Source organism: Balaenoptera acutorostrata, chromosome 11, assembly GCF_949987535.1.
Source record: "Balaenoptera acutorostrata chromosome 11, mBalAcu1.1, whole genome shotgun sequence".
Lineage (NCBI taxonomy): Eukaryota > Metazoa > Chordata > Mammalia > Artiodactyla > Balaenopteridae > Balaenoptera > Balaenoptera acutorostrata.
The window spans coordinates 4034614-4049479 of record NC_080074.1 but is presented as its reverse complement, the minus strand read 5'-3'; positions in this window follow the sequence as shown (position 1 = coordinate 4049479).

Here is a 14866-nt window from a genome sequence, read left to right as displayed (position 1 = left end):
TCGACTCCATGCGGTCCTGAACGGTCTGCAGAGGCCTCCCACTGCCCGCCTGGTTAGGGCTGGGCCTCCCTGCTCCCACGCCCTCGCAAGGCAGCCTCGAGGGAGCTGTCAAATGCAGGATGGGCCTGTCACCCATGCTCTCCTTGCTGCGACCTCAGTGCTTCGGGGCTCCCCCGCCCCGCCCGGGGCCCACGCGACCCCACCTTCCAGAGCCCCCTCCTCCCTCTGTCCCTGTTGCTCGTCCTTCCCCAGCCTGAGGGGGAAGCACCGTCCCTGCCCTGCTGTGTCCTGCCGTCCTCCGGGGCCTTGGGCACAGACGCGGGGCCTGGCTGCTCGCTGTGGGCCCAGGGCGCGGCCTTGGATCCTCAGACAGACCCCAGGGAGCCGAGCCCAGAGGGGCCCGAGCGGGGCCTGGCTCTGCCCGTGCTTCCCGCTGGGGTGTCCTCTTCTTTGGGGCACCCCGTCTCCCCTGCCCTTCCCTGCGGCTCAGGCCTCCCTCTAAGCCCTGCAGGCCTGGCGTTCAGCCTGTGGTCACTCCTCGGCCACCCGTACCTGGAGCAGAGCTGGGTCCCAGAGAGCAGAATGGTGAGGACAAGGGGGACCCCAGCCCAGCTCCGTGTGCCTGGCCCCGAAAGGCGGCAGCCCTGGAGACTGCCACTGTCTCCCACCCTGCCCCACCGCCCGAACGCTCTTTCTAAGAAGTCAGTTAGGGCCCGTCGGTGGCTGGGCTCCTCCGAGGGGCTGCTGGCTGTGGAGCTGGGGGGGCCTTGCCCAGCCAGGTGTGGTGAGACCAGCCCTAGTCTGTCCAGGATGCACGGCCAGGCCCTGGGCCCAGACTGGGTGGGCGCTGATGGCAGTGGTGACCTGGGGGGCGGGGGGTCTCCTGGTGTCCCTGTCAGGCCTCCTCTGGGGTGGGCCTCCCATCCCCGGGATGGAGAGGGCCGCTGGCAGGTCGGCTCCTGCCGTGATCTTCTCATCCTGACCACTCTCGGCGGGGCCCGCTGGTGGGAAGCTCTGGCGGGCGTCCCTCGCCCCTCCCGCCAGCCCCACCGTGACTAAAGCCTGACCCCCGCCCCCGCCCCATCGGGGCTTTGTCCACCAGGCCTTTCTTTCTCTGCCGGACCATGGGAAAGGCCGCATCAGCGCCCGCCTTTGTCTGGCCCCGCGCGCCCCGCTGTCCTCAGGCTGGACAAAGCCAGCCCGTTCACAGCCGCCCGGGCGGATAGAGGGATTCAGTGTTTGGATAATTCAACCACAAAAAGCATGTGGCCCTTTCGCCTCCATCAGCTGGACTCGGCACCGTGTCCCCTCTGGCCTTTCAGGACTCTCCGGAGAGAAAATTCCCACAGGCCCCAGAGGCAGGCGCGAGCCCTGGAAAAACAGCAGCTTTGGCCTCCGACACCCCCGTCCAAATCCCAGCGCTGGCCCTGAGGCCTGGGGCGCGTGACCGCCGCTCCCAGCTCGGATTCCCCACCTGGCAAAACGGGGTGAGGACCTCCCACCCCAGACAGGGGTCGGCAGGGCAGTGGCGGGTGTTGTCCCTGCGGCCGCGGTGGGGCTCTGGGCCAGCCGGCCCTCCCGCTCGCTCGGCCTAAGCTCTGCAAAAATCAGGGCTGAGTCTCGGGGGCCCAGTCGTGCCTCCCCGGCCCTTAGGGCTCTCTGTGCCTAGCAGACAGTGTGAGAGTGCGGGGCATGGGCACACGGGAGCAGAGGAGAGGCGCCGGGACCCGTGCAGTGGTCAGGCTGCCAGAGAGGAAACGGGAGAGGGCTCCAGCCCCCGAGGGTTACATCCTGCACGGCCTCCCTCGCGGTCCCATCAGACCCAAGTCCGCCCGTCAGCCCAAGACCTCGTTTGTTTCTCCAGTGAGGCTGACATCCCTGAACTCCTCCACCCCCTGCTCTGAGCCCAGCCCTCCTTCTTTCCAAGGCTCAGATCAAAACCTCGGACCTCCCTGCCACCTCTTTCTCTCACCCTGCAGTCCATCCATCAGCACATCCTATCGGCTCTACCTTCCAGAGGTATCCAGAAGCAACCGTTCTCACCCTCACACCCCATCAGCTGGTCCCAGCCACTGCCCTCCCTCTCCCGGGGGCCGCAGCCGACCCCGCTCCTCACTTCCTCCCTGGTTTCCTCTCAGGCCCCTCAGCCCCCAGCCTCTGCCAGCAGGCGATGGTCACAGCCTTCACACGGTCCCCTTGCGCTAGAATGGCCACCCGTCCCTCCAGCCTCATCTACCTGTGGGTCCCCGAGCACAGCTCCTCAGAGTGTCCCTGCCTCCGTGGTTCCTTCCCGTGGCTGCGATGGAGTGGTGGGTCCAGGCGGCACCTGCTCGGTGGTCTGCCTTGCTCACGGCTGTGTCCCCAGCCCCAGCAGACCGGCACCCACCACGTAGCTGACGGGTGTGGGCAGTGGGTGCCTGTTCCAGCGGGGGAGCTTGGGACCCCCGAGGGCCTCCAGGCCTGCTCCGGCCCCAGGGCCCTCCCTTGCTCTCTTGATCACAGTTTCCCCATCTGTGAAATGGGCACAGACCCCTCCACCTCCTCAGCCACACCCTGGACCCTGGGCACCTGGGAGCCTTGTTACTATACCCATGTGGCCATCTCGATGTTTCTGGATGGAGAGACTGAGGCCCAGAGGAGGGAAGGGCTGACCCAGGGCCCCAAGACCTGGACACAGTGACCCTCAGTCACTCAAAGCAGCCTCCCGAGAGAGCCCCGGCTGGCCCTCTGGGTGTTCCTCTGCACACAGTGACCCTCTGGGGGGCCTTCTGCCTATTGGCACAGCTGCCTGTGCCGGGAGCAGCCTCTCTAAGCAACGTGGGGGCGGGTTCTCCCACCCCCTGCAGGGCCTCCCCGTCCAGGCCTGGCCCTGGGCAGCTGCGACTTGGGGGCTGCAGGGAACAGGACTGGGGATCTGCAGGGTCTGAAGTGGTGTGAGCAGCCCCCGGGCTCAGCAGACCGTTCCGGGACCCTGTCCCTTCCAAGGCCCCAGGGAAGCAGATCCCGACAGCATGAAGGGTCAGTGGCCTCATTGTACAAGTGGGGAAACTGAGGCAGGGGGAAGGGAACAGCTGGAGGCCCAACAGGGAGGCAGTGACCCTCCACGGGTGAGAAGCCCAGAAGCTACCCCGTGGGCCCGGCTCTCTCTGCTGGGCCAGGCCTCCGGCTCTTCCAGGTGCTCTCGCTGCAACGGTGATGAACGTGGGTATTGCCCAGTGAGTCCCAAACTGTGGTGTGTGGAACCCCGAGGGGCATGAGAGCTGGACCACAAACGGGCTCCGCGGTCATGGAGGCGCAGGAAGCACCGCCCAGAGCCCGGAGCCGTGGGTGTGGAGCCAGGACAGCGGCAGGCCAGGCTGTGGGAGAAGTGGCTTAGGAGGTGGGACATCCCCAGGGAGCCACTGCTTCCTGGCAGAGCCCTGCTGGCCCCCTTCCTCACGGGCAGCGATCCTGGCCGTGTCCTTGCCGTCACCCCAGGAGACAGGTGCGGCCAGACCCCAGGCTCTCTCTGGCTCTGAACCTCAGTTTCCCCAGCGCTCTCTAAGCCCCAGCCCCGTGCTCCGGACTGGGGGTGGCTCTGAGTCAGTCAAAGAAGCCCAGGGGTCTTCATGAGGCCCACCTCTCAGCCTCTGGTGCCCCAGAGCTGACCAGCCCGGGCAGGGCACGGGCCCCTGGGCAGCAGCAGCTTTTGCTTCCAGGACAGGGAAGGGGTCGCTGGCGGGAATCCTGGGGCAGGGGCTGCAGCGCCCTGACTCGGGACGCCTGGGGGGCTGACACTCCCATTCACCAGACGTGGCACACGGATCACCCGGTCCAACGGCAGACGTTTCCACCCCATTTATGCAAACAAGGCAAAGCTTTCAGAGGTCAGTTCTGACGAGGTGACTGGGGTGACATGATTGTGAACCTGCTTGTAAACTCAGCTAGAAGTTCAGCGTGAAGACAAAATGATTTGGTTTTGCAAAACGATTTGTTCAGCGATACAGATTCTGGTGCTATAAGCAATGTTCCTACCACATTCACAAACCAACGGGGTCGAGATGTGCTTGGCTGTGATGCACACAGAATTCATAATTGCAAGCAGCAAATCAGGAGCTGTGGTGATCAGCCTTTATATGTGTTTTCACATGTGCCCCGGCCAGGGCTGAACAGCCGAGGTTCTTCGAGGACACAGCAGCATTGCATAGAAAGTGCCCCAGCCCTCAGGGCACACGCCGCCCGCTGCCCCCTCTCGCCCTTCAGCCCCAGAGCCTCTGGAGCCTTGCTTCATGAATCAGCCCAAGAGACCTACGATGCTCACAAATGTTTGGGAAGTGAGCTTTCTAAATTTCACTTGCAATTCACCAGAAATTCTCAGTCAAGTATTTCAACAAATAGAGCACCAAAAGCTTCAGCATTCAAAGCCTTTACAGAATTGCAAAGATTCAAAATGCAGCTTGCAAACAGCAGACATTAAAATTCATCCCCAAGGGAGGAGTCGATCCCACTTGCCGTTGAGAAAGCAAAAGGTGACGAGGCTTCATTCTGTAATTGTACAGTTGCCCGTTGGCACAGCTTGACACGTGAGAAGCATCTGGGGATGGGGTTCCTATTGTTAATTGGGTACATTTTCTTAATTTAATTTAATTAATTTATTTTTTATACGGCAGGTTCTCATTGGTTATCTACTTTATACATATTAGTGTATATGTGTCAATCCCAATCTCCCTAATTGGGTACATTTATAGTCTGGATTGAAATGGGCTGGCCCACAGTTTTACAGCATCTAAATTTGAAGAATCATTAAAAAGAATGAATCATAAGTAGTAGACAACTTATGTGACATGATTTTTCTCTTACGGTTTGTCTTTAGCTCTTGGATATTTGCACCCTGAATGGAAGCCAAAAGGCAGTGTCTGTGAGAACATTTGGGCCGAAATGTTTACACATTTCAACGCAAAATATTAGAATGTAGAACTTCCTTTGTTTATAGAATTTTTTCTGAGCTTACCAGGTCCCCCAGACCTGCAGACAGAGAATCTTCTCAACTAAAACATTGTGACCTGCAGAGAAGCATTGAGCAAAGGTACCAATACATTCACATCATAAGCAGCTTAGAAGATTATTGGCAAATTGATGGAAATAAACCTTAAAAATAATAAGACCATATTTTTAAAAATGCACTGTGGAGAGAAATTCCAGGAACAAATAGATGGGGCTCAAAGATGTGAGTGTGACCAAGAATCGACATTCTACATGTGTTATTTTTCTAATGTTCATAATATTTGGGAGAGGCTTATTTTTTTAATGGGCCTTAATGTGCACTGATACAACTTATTTAAATTATTTCAGAAGTAATTGTTTAAAAAATTTTTTATACTTTTATATATATATAAATATATAACTGTTTTATAGAACCATCATTATCATAAAACGATTTTGTTGGTTCAAACAACTGATAATTGAAATGATTTTTAGTGTCCCCCATCCTTTCAAAATGTGTCCTTGTTTGGATGATAAAATTATTCCCCAACTTTGGCCTGCCCAGGGGCCCAGCCCCACTTCCCACTCTGCCATTAGCTGGCCCCTCTGCCCCTCCCTGGGCCTGGACAGTCCCTCGTCCTGCTCGCTCCACGGGATGCTGGTGACCTCTGTCTCTCCCCTGGGGTCTCTGTCCCACTCCTGGGGTCTCTGTCCCTCCCCCAGGGTCTCTGACCCACTCCTGGGCTCTCTGTCCCTCCCCCGGGGTCTCTGTCCCACCCCTGGGCTCTCTTTCCCTCCCTGGGGTCTCTGTCTCTGTCCCTCCCCTGGGATCTCTATCCCTCCCCCGGGGTCTCTGTCCCACCCCCTGGGGTAGTGCCCGGGCCTGAGGGGCTTGGAGGCTTCATCTAGGGCTGGACTGTCAGGGTCTGCACCTGGCGTCTCCCCAGAACAGGCACCTGGGGTCTCGAAGCCCCCGGTCATGGAGCCCAATAACCTCCCGTCGGGAGCTCCTGTGACGTGATGACCGCTGGGCACCATGTTCCCAGTGTTTGCTGCCGGCCCTGATCCCGCTGCTTTCCACGTGTGGACTGTTCAGTCCCACAGCCCAGCGCAGCCATGGCTTACTCTCCTCTTGCAAAGCACAGAGGGGTCACGGTCACAGCAGGGGCTCCAGAACTCACTTTCTTGACCACTACACTACCCTGCCCGTTTCCATAGAGATGTGAGTGGCCAGTGTTAGGCCCACCTGACCGTCCTTCGTCAGTAGCTCCCTTTTGTCTCCTCTTGACTTAAACCTCTGCTCCATTATCACCTCCTCCAGGAAGCCCTCCTGACCTTCAGGAAGGGCTCCCTGGGCCCCTGGGTGTCCCTCATAAGGGCCCTGCCAGAGGGGAAGCAGGGAGGGCTTCCTGGAGGAGGAGAGGAGCTGCCGCTTTGTCTCAGAAGGTGAGCGGGAGTCAGCCTGGCAGAGAAGGGAGGCGAGGACCCAGGTGGAGTCTGAGGTCAGAGAGGGCTGCTAGAGGCTGGGGGTGGGAGGGCCAAGGTCGGGAGACTGGAGGAAGGGCGGGAAGTGAGGCCGGGTCTCCGGCAGAGGGAGACCCATGTCTGAGCAGACCACCGAGGGGCTGTGCCCGGCCGCCTGGCCTCAGAGGCATGGAAGGTGGAGCTTCTGGTAGAAAATGAAGGAACGGCTGCTGGTCGGTAAAGCCACACCTGTGACTGGTTTGGGCAGTTTCTAATGTCCTCCTGGGGAGCCTGGGTGGACTCACTGGACGTAACAAATGATTCTGCCAGGCCTGCTGCGCGCCGTCCCGCCCTGAGTGGGGCGGGGCTCCGCCTGCAGGTCTGTAAGATGAGGAGCTGTCCACAGTCACGGGGAGCCCGGTGGCCCCACCTAGGAGCACGTCCAGTGCTGGAGGCAGCCACCTACCGCGTAGCCGGCACCCAGCAGGGGCCTCGTGCCCTCGGCTTGGTGAAGCCTCGTTCCAGCCTCGGATGGGCTGTCTCTTAGTCAAGGGAACGGGTGTCCTGAGAGGGGCTTGTACATTACAGAGATCGAGAGGGGCCCACCAGGGTGATCTCCCTCCCACCGCTATTCCCTCCAAGCCCAGGAACCTTCCATGGCTCCCCGCTGACCAGAGTCTCAACTCCCAGGCCTCGAGTTCCAGGGGTGTCAGGATGCACCCCTGCCTCCTTCTCCAATCTTATTTCTTTCACAAAGCACCAGGCTTTCTGGATGTTTCAATGTGCTCAACACCAGCCGTTCATCAGGTCGACGGCCCAGCCTGGGAGAAAGCTGGGGCCAGGAGACAGGAAGAACCGGGTCAGGGACCCCCATTACCTCCTGTGCCCTGTGGGCCAGGCAAGTTACATCCCTCGTCGCTCAGGAGACAGGGAGACACCTGTGAATTAGGACAGAGGTGCCCGGAAAGCTCTCCTCCCGGCCCATCTCCACCACCTCAATGGGCTGCCTGGCCCATGCTCACACTCCAGCTGACCTTAACATTCACAGGTCTGCCTGGCGCTTTACAGTTTGCAAAGGGCTTTCTGCCCATTGACTGACCTGGCCTCACTCCCTCTCTGGGCAGGGCTGGGGCCCAATTTGCAGGTGAGGAAACAGAGGCTCAGAGAAGGAGTGACTTGCCCAAGGTCCCACAGGGACTCGGCTCCCCTCCTCACCCCACCCCCCGAGACTGCAGTAGCACTGATGGGGACTCCTCTCTAGAGTGGCCACAGGAAGCCAGCAGTGGGAGACGTCCACCTCAGCTGCCACGAGGCCTGGTCTGGCTGATAAAATGGTTAATGTTCAAACCACATCAAGGAATTCCCCCCTCCCCACTCCCCCCATGTACACACACTCACCACAAGCCTAAGAAACAAAACCAGACTCACCAACATTGGGGAGATGAAGAGGGGGTCCCCCTCCCCCCCTGACCTGCCACCCAGGGGCCCACAGGGGCCTGGAAGTCACTGCCAGGGACCAGGGGGTGAGCAGAGCAGACACCCTAAACAGCGGGCCAGCTGCAGGCAGAGCCCTTCCTACCGTGGCATCTCTTAAAAATAATATTGGCCGATTTCCTTAATTAAAAAGAGTATTACACAAGACTTACCAGAAAGCTACAGTAATGCACAGTACACAAGGCTGAAAAGCTACAATAATCAAGATAGCGTGGTATCAGTGAAAGAACAGACAAATGGATCAGTGGAACAGAGCAGAGAGCCCAGAAATAGACCCCCATAAATATAGTCAGCTGACCTTCGATAAAGGAGCACAGGCAACGCAATGGAACAAAGAAAAGTCTTTTCAACAAATCGTGTTGGAACAACTGGACAGCCACATGCAAAAAGAGAATCTAGACACAGACCTTACATCCTTCACAAAAAGCAACTCAAAATCATAGGCCTCAATGTAGAGTGTAAAACTATAAGACTCCTAGAAAATAACACAGGAGAAAACCTAGATGATCTTGATAATGGCAATGACATTTTAGACATCGCACCAAAGGTGTGATCCAGGAAGGAAATAATCCATTAGCCGGACTTCATTAAAACTAAACACTTCTGCTCTGTGAGAAACAATGTCAAGAGAAGGAGAAGACGAGCCACAGCCTGGGAGAAAATATTTGCAAAACACATCTGATAAAGGACTGGTCTCCTAAATATACAAAGAACTCTTAAAACTCAATGATAAGAAAGCAAACAGCTCAATTTTAAAAATGCACAAAACTTCTGAAAAGATACCCCCAGCAAAGATGATAAATAAGCATATGAAAAGATGCTCATCGTCATATATAATCAGGGAAATGCAAATTAAAATAACAGTGAGATACCAATACACACCTATTAGAAGGGCCAAAATCCAGATGACCGACAACACCAAGTGCTGACGAGGATGTGGAGCAACCGGAACTCTTGTTTACTGCAGGCGGGAATGCAGAATGGTGCAGCCACTTTGGAGGACACTTTGGCAGTTTCTTACAAAACTAAACATACTTTTACCATATGTTCCAGCATCCACTCTCCTTGGTATTTACCCAAAGAAGTAGAAAACGTGTCTACATAAAAACCTGCACCTGGATGTCTCCAGCAGCTTTACTCATAACTGCCCAAACGTGGAGGCAACCAAGATGTCCTTCAGCATGTGAATGGATAAACAAACTGTGGTCCATCCAGACAATGGAATATTATTCAGTTGCTAAAAAGAAATGAGCTATCAAGCCATGAAAATATACGCAAGAACCTTAAATGCATGTCACGGCGTTAAAGAAGCCAATCTGAAAAGGCTACATAATGTACGATTCCAACTCTATGACATTCTGGAAGAGGCAAAACTATGGAGACAGGAAGACCAGTGGTTGCCAAGGATTGGGGGCAGGGAGAGGAGAGATGAATAGGTGGGGCACAGAGGGTTTTTAGGGCAGTGAAAACACTCTGTATGATACTGTAATGGTGGACACATGTATGTGTCAAACATACATGACAAACATGTATATGTTTGTCAAAACCTATAGAATGTATAACACTGAGTGAAACCTAAAGTAAACTATGGACTTTATGAATAATAATGTATCAATACTGGCTCATCAATGATAATAAAGGCACCACACTCATGGGAGATGTTAATGATAGGGGAAACTGTAGGGGGCGTGGGGAGTGGGGTATATGGGAACTCTGTACTTTTTCCTCAGTTTTTTTGTAAACCAAAACTGCTCTAAGAAAAAAGTCTATTTTTTAAAAAAGGTGGGGGGGGCATTACATGAGTTACAACCACACACAACAGTGTGGGTGAAGCTCGTAAACACCATTTTTGTTTGTTGATGCATCCTTTTGTTTCCAGCTTCACTGAGTTGCCACTTACCCTAAAAAGTGTACTATTTAAGATACACAGTGTGAAGTTTTGATAACGTACACTTCGTGTTGTGTTTCCGCTGATCCAGCTAACTCACATAATCCCGCCCCTCCCATAGCCATTTTCCTTCGCAAACACAGAGTCGAACACAGAATCCAGACAGCCCAGGGGACAGGCCGTGTGACCATCCCTGTGAGGGATAAAGCGGGAGGGAAGCGCAAAAGGCGGCCCGGGTGGGACCACAGGCAGGAGGGGCTCCGGGGCCTCTGGGAACTGGCCACGTTCTGTTTCTGATCTGGTGCCGCTTACGTGCAGGGTTTGGTTTGTGAAAATTCGTCGAGCTGTACACTTCTGTGTCCACTTTCCTGTGGGTTATACTTCATTAAAAAGTTCCAGAAAAAATAGTGTTTGCGGCAGAAAACTGGAAACCCCAGAAAAGCAGAAGGAAGCCGGTCGCTCTTGTCCATTCTCTGCCCACCGGGAGGGGTCCTCGACTTGGGAGGCTCGGGCAGGGGGCACCCAGGCCGCAGACCGCACGGCCCCCTAACCCTGCACCTCAGGCCCCGGGCCGGGCAGGGGTCTACGTCCCCCCTGGGGCCCCTGTGTCCCCTGGGGCCCGAGCTCCGGGCCTGCCGGGAGGAGGGTCAGCTGCCCTTGGGAGGACCTCCCAGGATGGGTGAATCACTGCCTCTTGGAAGGATGTTCTCTTTGTTCGGGAAACACCCACTCGATGCCACTGAGGCTGGGCCCGGGGACGGGGGACTCGGTCCCCACCTCCCAGGGGCTCCCCAGTTTGGTGGCTCCAGCGGTCAACATCTGGGCGTCGAGGGGCAGGGCGGGCCGGGGCCGCTCTGGGATAGGCACCTGAGCCCTCCCCGGGCACCCCACCGCAGCGGCTCTGCGCAGACCCCGGGGTGCCCCTCGTCCTCGAAAGGCGGTGGCCGGGCCGGGGCCTGGGCCAGGGCTGGGGCTGGGCGGGTGACATCATGAATCGAGTGTTGCCAGTTCCTTCCCGACCTCGGAAACCCCAGCATCCCTCTCCAGGAACTGGCCTGTGGAATTGGCTTTGGCCGGCCGCCCCGGCAGTGCGGCGGGGAGGCCCCAGCCCCACAAGCCCCAGGCGGCCTGTCCCCGGGGCCCCCTTCCTCGCGGGGGCTCCTGGGGAGCCTGCGCCAGTGTGAGAACAGGCAGGGCCAGCTCCCGCCGCCCCCGCCGCCCCCCTTCACTGCAAGGAAAATAAACAGCTGTCTGCCTTTCTGCACAACTGGAAACCCCGCCGTGGCCCGCGGCCTCAGACCGAGCTGTGGGGCTGAGTCACCGTCCATCCCGGGCGCGGGCAACGGGCAGGGGCCCCGGGGCGGCCCCGAGGAGCCCTGCCGTGACCTCAGGCCAGGCCTGCCCCTCTCTGCACCCCGCACTCGCCCCCGAACCAGGAGGACGGGGATGCCCCCCCCCCCCCCGCTGCAGCCCCGGCTCTTTCAAGGCTCAGCTCGTGCGTGACCCTCGGCCCCAGCTTCCCCCCCATGCCCCCCGCCACCTCGGTGGCCTCGCCGCCTGAACCAGAGGCAGGCCCGGGCGCTTTGGCTCTGTCCGTGGTTGTGGACGGTGACAACTGTGCCTGCGGCTCTGCGATCCAACCAGAGGCCACAGCCAGCGAAAGGCCTCGCCATAGCAGGACAGGAAAATGGTCATTTCAGGATGATTTGTAACGAAGGTGGCAATGGAATGGGCCCCCCGGTGGGCCCTGGCCAGTCCTCAAGGTGCCACGGTCAGGTCCTCAGGCTCTGACGCCCCCTCCCTCCCGCCTCTTCTCTCTATTTCCCTCCCTCCCTCCTTCTTTCCCTCCCAGCCTCTCCCCTTCCTTCCTTCCTTCTCATCCGCTGATAACTTCCCAGTTTCTCCAAGCCAGCTCCCTCCTTATTCCAGCCTGCATCAACCTTTGCCAGGCACCTGGCCATCCTTAAGTGCCTACTGTGTACCGGGCCTGCGCTGGCCCTGAGTCCTTGGGGAGAACTCCAGCCCTGCCTGGGGACAGATCAGGACAGGGCCCGGGTGGAGAGCGGGCTTTAGAGCCCGCGAGGCTACCTGCCGTGAGGGCCACACGGTGGCTCCCGGCCGAGAGGCTGGTCTCGGGAGAGGCTGGACCAGCCCTGCCGCTGCAGGAGGAGCTAACCCGGGGTCGGGGGTCCGGGGGGCGGGGGGGGGGCGGTGTAGGCTTCCCAGGCAGAGGGGTGGGCCCTGGGCAAAGGTTCAGAGCTGGAACGTGGCCGCAGGAAAGCGTGCCATTGGGGCAGTGTGGGGACGCTTGCCCAGGGGGCAGGAGCTCCAGGGAGACCAGCCAGGGCTGCTCCGAAGGCTCACGCAGGCTCTGGGGGGTGACGAGGGAGGGGCCGCAGGCTGAGCAGAGGGCCTGGTGGGGTAGGGAGGATCAGAGGGCAACTGGAGTCCCCGCTGGGTTCCCACGCTGGACAGCGGGGCAGGTGTGGCCTCGGGGTCAGCAAGCAGCGGGAGGCTGGGGAAAGCCGGGTGTCTGGCCAGGGCAGGCGGCAGGAGCATCGACCAATTAACCTGCGATCGCCCGGGGAGATGCTAAGAGGATTTGCCTTTTGTCTGGCTAATTATTCCGCGTCTCCACTTTTCCTTTCCTGGGGAGCTCAGGCCCTTCCCAAAGCTTTAATTAAAAGGAAGCCGCTTTCTCAATTACCCCAAGGGTGGGGCAACCGGTGAAAGCCCCAGGGGTGGCCCTCCTGGGTCCAAGCAGAGGCTCCGGGGCGTCTTCCCAGGGCGTGGGATCATCACAGGCGAGGAAGCTGAGGCCCACCGGCGCTGGCTCTCGGGCCCCTCCAAGCTGCAAGGCATCCCCGGTAGAAGGCGGGAGCCCCGGCAGCTCACAGGAGTGGGGTCGTGGCTGAGATGCGGCTGTGACTGTCTCACAGAGGGGACCCAGGGACGTTCCCCAGCCCGGAACAACAGGGCCGCTTCCTGGGCTCCACCAGCCCTGACGGGTGTGGGGCAGGAGTCGGGCCCAGCCCGTGAGCCGCCCCACACCCCCTCCCCAGCCCTACTGAGAATGTTCACGGCTTGGGGGAAAGAGCACGAGGCCGCGGAGACCAGACCGCTTCCCGTCCTGCTGATGCCACCCCAACCGCAGCCACCAGCAGGCACTGTCGGAGGCCTCGCTCCCCCTCCGCCAGGCCCCTCACCCTGCCTGCCCCACGGAGCACTGCGTACGGGAGTCTCTCTCCCCTCGACTCTGCTCTGGGCCCACTGCGGCGTGAGCCCTTGGGTGCCGACAGGAGGACGGCATAGCCCCTCACAGCCACTGGGATGAGTCGGCAGTGGCTCGGCCCCTGGAGTCCCTGCTCCTGCCCTTGTCTGCGTAGCACCTGGGGCTTCCCGGAGGAGGTGACTTGTGAACCGCTCTTAAAGGATGCGCAGGAGTTTACCCAGCAGAGAGGATTGGAGGGTCTCCTTGGGAAAGGAAAAGCAAGCCGGCGGGGCCGGGGGAGCAGTGGCACCGGGGAAGGGGGGGCCTGAGGTACTGTGGGTTTGAGAACGGGCCACTCCGGCCATGTTCATGTCCTGTGGGACCCCGGGGAACCACTGGGGCGTTCAAAGACCTAGCAGCCATCGAGGCGCTGAGGACGGAGGCCCGGGCCAACCCCTCTATGGCCCCCAGCGCGGTACTACTTGGGCGTGGCGTGGGGCTCCTCTGCCCCGCTCGGGGGGCTGCTCTGTGGGGAGTGCTTCTGTTCACATGTTCATTCATTCATTCCTTCCCCCACTGATGCCTCACGTTCTCCTTCATTCATTCATTCACTTGTCCTTCTGTTCACCCATCCCATAGTGCATTCTCCCACTCGCTACCTTTGGGAGGTCTGGGGCAGGTGCTGGCTATGCACCCATGGAGGAGAGACCTTCCTGACAAAGCTGACAACAAGTAATGGCAGACGCACCAAGAACCCAAGGCCAGGGGTCTAAGAGCATACATCGGATCTGACCCCAGGCGTCACCAGGCCATGCCAGGGGGTGACCGTGCTTTTGGGGTGGCAGCAGAGTCTATGGTCCAGGCTTGGCATTCAAGCCCTGCACACTCTGGACCCAGTCCTTGCTGGCCTCCCAGAGCTCTGCTTGCACCCTGTGGGCACCAACATGCCCACCTGGGCTTTCCTGCCCTCGCCCTGGGCTCCGGAAGTCCCTCCCCCATCTCCGCCAGCCAGATCTGGAAAGTTGAACTTGGCCTTAGGAAGCTGGGGGTGGTCCTCTGAGTCCCACAGCCCTGCTTCCCACCAGGCGCTTCCCTCTGGGCCCTGGGTCCTTGTCTGGTCTCTTTGCTGGGCAGCTGCATCCGGCAGGACCAAGCCTTTCTCACTTCCAACCAGGAGGCCTAGGGTCGTGGTGGTATGGGCAGGTGGGTGCACCGTCGCCTCACGAGATCAGTCAGCACTGAGGGCCCCGCCTGCCCATGGGGCACAGGGGGCCCGGCTCTGTCCGGACCTCCTCTCTCCATGGGGCGACAGCCAGCAGTGGACAGCAACAGCCGGACCTCCCGGGAAATGGCAGGTGGGTCTCCCACCGTAACCCTAGGTAAGCCAGCCCGCACCCGGTAACAAGGCGTCCTTGTACCGCCTGCTCTGACCCACGACCTCCGTGGCTAATTAACATGCCTAAAAGCTCTCAAAGCATTTCTGGAACTTGTCTTTCATGTGACAGTTTCACTCAGGGACATTCGAGCACAGAACCTCGACTTTGGCTTTCTGCCGGGACTTTGCCTCTGGGTCCCCGGCTGAGTCAGGGGTGATGGGACCGGTGCTGGGCTGCTCTGTCCCAGGGCACCCCCAGTTTGCAGAAGCTGAGAGCCCAGTTTCAGGGAGTCTTTGTCGGGGGGGAGCCCCTGGGTTGGCAGACGGGGGCCTGGGGACCAGCGCGGACTCCCTGGCCCGGGGCCTCTCCAAGCCTTGCGCACCTTCCGTGAAACTGCGGGGCTGGACTTCCTTTGTGGTTGTCAAACATTTTTAGTAGCAGAGACCTTTTGTTAAACGAAGCCTTCGGTGG